Source organism: Solanum lycopersicum, chromosome 10 (genome assembly GCF_036512215.1).
Source record: "Solanum lycopersicum chromosome 10, SLM_r2.1".
Classification (NCBI taxonomy): Eukaryota; Viridiplantae; Streptophyta; class Magnoliopsida; order Solanales; family Solanaceae; genus Solanum; species Solanum lycopersicum.
This window is the reverse complement of record NC_090809.1, coordinates 21,968,215-21,976,842: the sequence shown is the minus strand read 5'-3', so window position 1 is coordinate 21,976,842 and position 8,628 is coordinate 21,968,215. Positions and strand designations below refer to the sequence as shown.

At 30.8% G+C, this 8,628-nt stretch overlaps 1 long non-coding RNA gene across 1 annotated transcript; it reads left to right on the top strand.

Annotated features, from left to right (window-relative positions):
• Positions 1-280: 280 nt before the first annotated feature.
• LOC101257415 (uncharacterized) lies at positions 281-3,899 on the top strand. The gene is made up of 4 exons (XR_183191.5): positions 281-502; positions 2,540-2,631; positions 2,733-2,834; positions 3,353-3,899. It is a non-coding gene; the product is annotated as an uncharacterized lncRNA (long non-coding RNA).
• Positions 3,900-8,628: the final 4,729 nt, after the last annotated feature.

The following is an 8,628-nucleotide window of genomic DNA, read 5'->3' as shown; positions in this document are numbered from 1 at the left end:
ACTAAAAAAGTTTAATTTTCCTCCTCAAAACAATACTACATATTACTAATAGTAAAAACATATTGTGAGACATCAAATAATGACCATCTATACTAACTTCTATGAATAAATCTCATAACTTATAAAGGATAAAAAATAATCAAGGAAAATAAAGATAGAACTTTATTTTTACTCTCCACTACCAAAAAAATGCTATTTAGCCACGATCGAATAAATCGTAGCTAAATTAACAGAAAAATAAAATTTTCTCCACATATTAAGAATTGTGGCTAAAATATTTTGGCGAAATCATGCGGTATATTCTCCCTCACTTTTTTCCATTCCCCCCATTAATTTCATAAAAAATTTTTTTTTACCAAAAATAAAAAGAAGAAAAGAATAGCAGCAGCACGTCTCCGCAGTCCTCTACTTAGCCCTAAAATATTAGAATCGACTGGTTCATCTTCTCCAAAAACAATTGCAGCAGCATGTCTCTTTAGGAAAAATAATTTCTTCGCATCAGGTACGAATCCCGGTTGTTTTATCATTATTTTTTGTGATTTTCTTCAATTTTCTCGAGTGCGATTAAGGATGGCATACAAATTTCGATTACGATTTACTCTATTTTATCCACTTTGATCAGGTGAGTTATGAGAATGTTCTCATATATTTTGCAATTGTATGGATTTTTCTTAGATTTATAGATTAGGAGATTTTCAGAGTTCTATGGATTATTTGTTTTAAAATCTGGGATTTTTATATGGATTGTTTTGTTATGGATTGTTTTTACCTGGAATGAAGGTTGGTCTATTTTTCAAGTTTTCATTGTTGTATGGAGCAAGGTCTCTTTTGTGTAGGGGTCTCGGTGGTCTTCTGAACTACTGAACTAGATTCTCTACTTTCTTTTGTTTTCATTGTTTTTCTTTTTTCAGTTTGTTGTGTTAGTGAAATTGGTAATTGCAAGTGTTATGACTTATCTGTTTTCTCGTAACTACTTGCTAACATCAGTAATTACTCTTATATAGTAATGTGGATATCAAATCAAGTAAATACAAGCTTTTTATGGTTGTTATTGTATATCTTTGCAATTTGTGGGGCAGTCTTGTGTTGTATAAGCTTGTGACTCATTTAGTTGTATCTCACTACCATAATTATGATCTTTTGTGTATGTGTTAACCAATCTGTGTTATCAAAATCAGAAATTATTGATTGTAATAAATTATTCAGAAACACGAAGTAAGGGAAATTTATAGAATCAGTAAGCAAGATAAACAGAAATTTATTTCACAAAATACTTAAAACGAACGTACCAGAATCTGAAACAATCTTTTAATTTGGAAGAAGATCAAGTCCACTGAACTCACAGTGTTCCCTTAAGGAAATTATTCCCCTCTAGTATCCGAGGTTTGATTTGGAATATAACCTCCCAGGGTAAAATGATCTTATTCAGTAGAATGTAGATACCAAAAACTCTACTGTCAGCGAATCAATCCTCAGCAGGAAAGTACACGAAGAAAAATGTGTTTAGAAGAAGAAGGAAGATCATAAAATTCGTTGAAAAATATTCTGAAGACTGAGTGCTATTTATAGGCAAGAAGAATATGTTCTGAAAGGTTGCAACACTTTCAGAATTAACACGACCATTAATGAAAGTTTGCAACCTTTCAAATGGTATTGACTGTTCCTGAATGTTGCAACCTTTCAGAACAGTCATGGCGGGAAATTTAAATAAAACGGAAAATAAAACAGGTCACGCGTGCGGATCCGAGTCGGGTCGGGTTTACTAAAAAGTTGAAAACATTTCGTTTAAATTCTGTTATCAACTAATTAATTGAAAATATTTTTTGGCCATTTAATAAATTAAATAAATAATTAAAACAAATTTTGTCCAAAAAATAATCTCTCGATCGATCATTTGCCGAAGCCGAAGCGAGCGACGACGACGGCGCGAGGAGGGTCCCTCTTTCCAACCCTTTTAACAATTAATAGGAGTTTTTATGTATTTAAACACTCCTATTTTTTTTTTCATTACCGATGAGGGACAATTGCTTTTTCATTAAAGCATAAGAGGACTTTTCAATTTCCCAACTCTTCAAGTTCTCAACTTTTCAAATTCCTCTCCTTCCCTCTATTTTCCGTTAATTCTTGCTACATACCCAGCAGTATGAGGTGGGCATAGCTACATATTAGTAATGTCTCTCTTAGTTGGTTCCGTTAGCCTTGATATAACACTTATTTTTTGGTCAAATTCGAATGAAATTGTTGTCACATATTGAGCAGAAGTACTGCAACTCTTCTTTTTTTTATGGGGCGGGGGGGATTTGAGTGAAGTTGTTGTTACATTTTGAGAAAAATTGTTGCATCTCTTTGAGCAAATTGTTTCTGCATTTGGGCTCAAACTATGTCTGCATTTTGACATGTTTGTTACTGCAATCTATCGCTAATACTTTTAAATAGCTATTACGCTTCACAAATTGTTATTGTAATCTATCTCTACTTTAACATACAAGTATTGCTACTTTGCGTCTATGTATTTGAAACCAATGTTTAATTGGTGCAGACACAAAGTTCACAAAATACGTAGAATAGAACAAAATTTAAAGTCTCGCATGCCGGTGGTAGCAAAAGTAATGCAAGAGAGGTCGTCAAATTGTAGGCTTCTTTACGTTGAAGTTTATTTGAGAATCACACTATTATACAAAATAAAATGTGTTTCTAGTTACTTATTTTTATCTTTACTTGATTAATAATAGGAGCAAAAATTGGGAATGCCTATGTGCCGAAGTGAAGTTCTATTGTCAACTTTACAGAAAAAGAATGGTAATTATGTGAATGAAGAAGGAAAGATTTTAGATGTAAGTTTCAAATACTCGTCTATTTTTGTTACAGACTTGGACTAAAACTATTTGATAGTTTCATTTTATATTTTATTAGATGTCTAAATTTATGGTATAGCAACATGTTACTGAATCTTAGCAGTACCATGTACGTATAGAAATTTTTTTGCCTTAATTATCTGCATCTTTTTAGTACACAATAGTCTTTTTCATTGCTCATTCCACTTTTGAAGTGTGTGACACCAACATATGCTTATTGCTACACCTAATATCACTATGTGGGATCAATATATGATCGATTGACAACCTTTTGAGTCCTCCAATTTCCTTTGGTATAGATGTAGAAAATAATAGTAGGAAAACCTAAACACAAATAAGTCCAACTCCTATTTAGATATGCTAAACACAATAGTTTCCTGGAAAATTTGTCATATAGAATCATCCAGACCCATTGCCATACTTGCTTATGAGTTGATTATCAATTCATTAAAAACAATGTTAGTAAGTCTCTCTCATGTCTTTTATTTTATTTGTAGGATAAAATATCGGAGCATCTACTTGAAGATCAAGAACAAGGTGCTACATTAGGTGTTCCGTTGAAGATATTGGTTCATCCAATGATGCCATTGGAAAAGTGTATGGAGTTGAACATTCTGGTCGTGTGCGTGGTATAGGTGGTAATATTTGTTTTTCTGTTGTTTTTGGGATGCCTAGACATTCAATTAGACATGAAAATGTCGATAGTCTCGGTAATACGCCTCATCAACGTGTTGAAGAGCTACAGAAACATGTGAAAACTTTGGAAGAGAAACTGACTGGATATGAAGAGACTAAGAAAAAGCTTGAGGAATCCAAGAAACGACTTGCAAAAAAAGAGAATCACTTGGAAACTCTTCATAGATTTTTACAAGTCGAATTTGGTAATGAATTGCCTAGTTTCAATATAGATTCTCCTTAGTTTATATTGTTGCTTCAACCTTTTGCATTTTGATTACACCAGCAGTACTTTTGCTATCTTTATTAATGAAACTCACATTTGTTTTGATATTTATGATGAATAGATATTAAAGTAATTTTTGTGTATTTATCAGTGTATTTGTAATAGTTCATTTAATTGCATCTTTAAAAAAAAATATTATACACATTTGCCACGGTTCAACCGTGTCTAATCTTATTTGAAAAACATGCAAGCTACCTACATTTTATTAGTCACGATTTCGACATGGCTAATTAGAAATTATAAGCATAATTTATTTTTCAGTCAAACAACTTTACCTACGAACAAAGCGTGGCTAAATAATTGTTACCACGGGGGTGAAAACCGTGGAAAAATTACTCGCGATGCCTGTTATAGGCACGCTACGAACCATGGCCAACAAACTGTGGCCAAAGTGTATTAGCCACGGTTTACGTACCATTTAGCCACAGTTTTGAGTGCGGTTAATGCGCGTGTTTTTTTGTAGTGTTCATTGAATCATATTCTATTTGTCATCAATGATTCCATGCAAGTCATTTCTCCTGTTATTTTTTTTCCTTTCATCATTTCCATTATATTGCTATGTTCTTCAAGAAGACATTTAGTTTCAACAAGAAACTAAACCCATGTTCAAATATTGCTAGGAGACAATATATGTTCATTTACTTCTTCTCATAGTTATATAAAACTAAGAATGTAGGAAAAATAATTAAAGTGCCCATATTAGCCTTTATGAACAATTTCTCATAGAAAAGAAAATTGTGCAAATGCTCGAATGCACTTGGGAAGAAAATAAAAAAAATTATACTTATCCAAGGAAAACTTACCACACAAAATATACTCGATCACATTAAAGTAGAATAATTCATCCCATATCTCTTTTATTATATGATAAAATAATTCTCTTTTTCTTCTTTTATTTTCTCCACAAAAAATAGAAGTAATTTTCTCTCCACAGAAGATACCACTAAGGTTAAATTTCTTAAGCTTGGTATCTCTTGTATTTAGATTAACAAACTAGAAATAATAAAAGATGAAAAGAAAAATAAATAACTATCCGAGTCCACAAAATTTACTATGTGTCCTTAAGAAATTTAATCCCCTCAAGTACTCGAGATTACATATTAATTCCTCCCAAGATAAAACGGATTAATCATTAAAGATGTAGCGGTACCTCAGACTTTAATAATTTAAACGAACTCAAAATGACAACAACGAATCACACACACAGACACAATCGATCGATTTAGTTTTATAAGAAATGTATGCAAGAGAAGGGAAGAATTAAGTGCATAAAAATGAGAGAAACCCTCTTTATTATAACCAACAAAGGGTAATGGTGCAACTCTTTGGAAAGAAGACAAAATTTCAGAAATGTCACAACACTTTGAAAAAGTCTCAAACCTTTCAAATGGTCACAACCCTTTAGAAAGGACACAACCTTTCATAAAAAGGTCATACCCTTTAGGCATAGTCACAACCCTTTAGGAGTGTCACAACCCTTCATTTCGTATTCACGCCTTTAAAACCCAACACTATCCTCCTTTATTATTTATTTTCTTTTGTTGAAATCTTCTTGCATTTATCTTATTCCGTGCATGATTGTAAATCATATAATAATAAATTAGATGATCAAAAACTTATACTAAAAATATAATAGTATTATATGGAAACTAATATAAAAGAAAAATATTATAATTGATAAGAGAATAAATCTCCCCATAAACTAAATTATTAAACGTCTACATTATGGATGTTATTGTCTTTTTTCTTTTAGAAATATAAACTTCAAATAAGGTAAGAAAACCAGGACGAAACACTAATAAATCTCCCCTTTTTGCTGGATTTTCTTGACAAACCTTGATCTTCCTTCTCATATGCTTTATAATCTTCTTCTTCACAACTCTAACAGATCTCCCCATTTTGCTGGATTTTCTTAACAAACCTTAATTCATCTGCTTCATATGCTTGATAATCTCGTTCTTCACAATTTTTTCATGTATTATTGTTGCTTATCATGATTTAAAAATTGATATGAGTTAAAGATGGAGTCATGTGTTAAAAGTTATTAGCAGGGTTGAAAGTGGTGCTCATGCATTAAAAATAATATACATGAGTTGAAAGAGGGGTTCATGTGTTTAAATAAGATGAATGACTTAAAAGTGGAGCTCATGCCTTAAAAGTAGAGATACATGAGTTAATTAAATGTGGAATACGAACATTAAAATTTAAAGGGGTTGAAAGTTGGAGCTCATACTCTAAAACATGAGTTGAAAATTGATTTTGTTTTCAAGGATGAAGCAACTAGATATTGTTGAAAATACAATTTGAAAATTTTCTCCATATATAGTATCACAAAAATCTTCATTATCATCACGTTGATTGCAGATTTATTTGAAACCACTTGAACATGTCTTCAATCTTGTTCAACCATTTGATCATTGAACCATGTCTCTGATACCACTTGTTGGGTTCAAAAGTGATTAGGGCATCATAACGAAAGTTTACAATTGCAAATAATATGATAATAAATTAGAATTAAAAAAACATATACAAAAAACATAATGTTATTATATGAAAATTAATATAAAAATAATAATAAAACTGATGAAAGAATATATCTCCCCATAAACTAAACTCTTAAACAACTATATTGCGGATGTTATTGTCTGTTCTTTTAGAAAAAAAATTATACTTTAAAAAAGATAAGAAAATTATGGCAAAATTCTAACATGAATTAGGTATTTAACCTGTTTAGGATGGACTAAAATTGAATAAATATACATTATTCATTTTAAAAAAGATAGTTTAATGGGTAACAAAAGTTTATTCACAAAAGAAAGAAAAACTAATTAAGTTTTTTTGGAGGTCTAGGGTTCAAGTCTTGGTAAGGAGAAAATTATGTTGGGAGCGCCACCCCCGAATGGGCCCTGCAGTACGAGATTTGGATTTAGTCAGAGCTTCAATGTAAGCTCCAAACAGCGGGTGAGAAACAAAAGGTATGGGAAAGGAGGTTAGGATGGGGCAAGGGAAATAATTTGATTTTTTCTGAAAAAAAAGAAATTAAATTTTTTTTTGGGGTTACAACTGATAGGGACTGATAAAAAATTTTAAAATTTTATTTATTTATATTTAAAAAATATATTTTTTAATTGATTTTTCCAAAAGAATTTATTGACATGAAATTTTTATTTAAAACTAAATTTTCAAAAATAAAAGAAAATATTATTTAAATTATTAAATAATTAAATAAGATACCAAATTAGCTCGTTAAATGTTATTTTTATCTTTAAATTATTTAAAGATATCGTCTAAATTAGTAGCCCATACGTCTCTCATTAATTTCAAATTGTTTAGATTGAAATAAAAAATTGAAAGAAACTGGAATAGTGTACATATGAGTTATTTATTGAAAGTGGATATGTACTAAGTTAAACGATATTTGTAAATAATGTTAATTGTATAATTAAATAAAGGGCAATTTTCACATATAGCAAACATAAAATTGATATTTGTATGTTATAGCAAAGTTTGCATAACTGCACTCCATAGCAAACATAGAAATGTATAACTCGCTATACGTATACAATTGAAGTGATTTTTATAAAATGAAGTGTATAAAACAAGAAAGAGAAAGAGACTTGGGCAGAGAATTGTATAAAACGAAGTGTGTAAAACGAATTGTATAATTATAAGTGTATAGAACGATTATATACAATTTGAATTTGTAAAAGATGAGAAAGAGAAAAAGGCAATAGAGACCTGGGCAGGGAATATACAATTGAATTGAATTGTATAAAACGATAAATAGAGAAGTTATTTAAAATTTGAATTTGTATAAAACGAGAAAGAGAGAAAGGCAAAAGAGACTGGCAGGGGAGTATTCCTATTGTATAATTATAAGTGTATAAGACGAAATATATGTATTTACATGTGTATATATAATTTTCTCTCGTTATATACAAACAAAAATGCAATTTATACATTTCGTTTCTGTTTGTATAAGTGAGAGAGGTGATGATGGCGAGCGAGATTAGAGAGAGTGGTGAGGGAGATATACGAGAGAGGAGAGAGGGAAACAAGAATAGCATATTTATCATATTACTTCACAAAACAAGCTTTAATAGTCTCATTCACAATAAACTAGTAACTTTACGTTCATACAATTCAAATAAACACCGCCACCAAGAAGGTGGATCATACCACTCAAGAGCATTTCAAAATTGAAACTAAACAAGATAACCAACTTACCCTTTAAACCAAGATTTCATCACCTATAACCTTTTTCTCAATATTTCATCATAATAAAGCCCTCTGGGCAGTACCTAAACAACCATAACAACAATAAGAAACCAAAGCTCAAAGACTACCAAATCATGCTCATTTAACCCATTTCTTAGGCCAACATTAGATGAAAAGATTTAACATGATTTTATTGAAGTTTTAACCTTAAAATCATCAACTAACATTAGAAATACCATTATTAATTCATTACAAATATTTTCATGCAAGACCCATATTTAGATTTGAAGATAGAAGAAACTAGGGTTGAGAACTCATTTTGAAAATTCATTAGAAGGAACTCCTTGAATGGAAGAGAGTTCAAGGATGGAAACTATACATCCCATTTAATAAATACCAAAGTTTTTAATGGATAAACTACCACCAACATCCCTCCTACAACTTCTTGACTTCTAGCTTCCATGGAGACTTGAGAGAGAATTCTAAGAGAGAGGGGTTTTGGGTTAAGGAAGAGGGGTCTAAAATGAGGTCTTAGGGTTCAGAACACTTTAATATACCTAATAAACCCTAAATATGATGTATTAGGGTCATAAA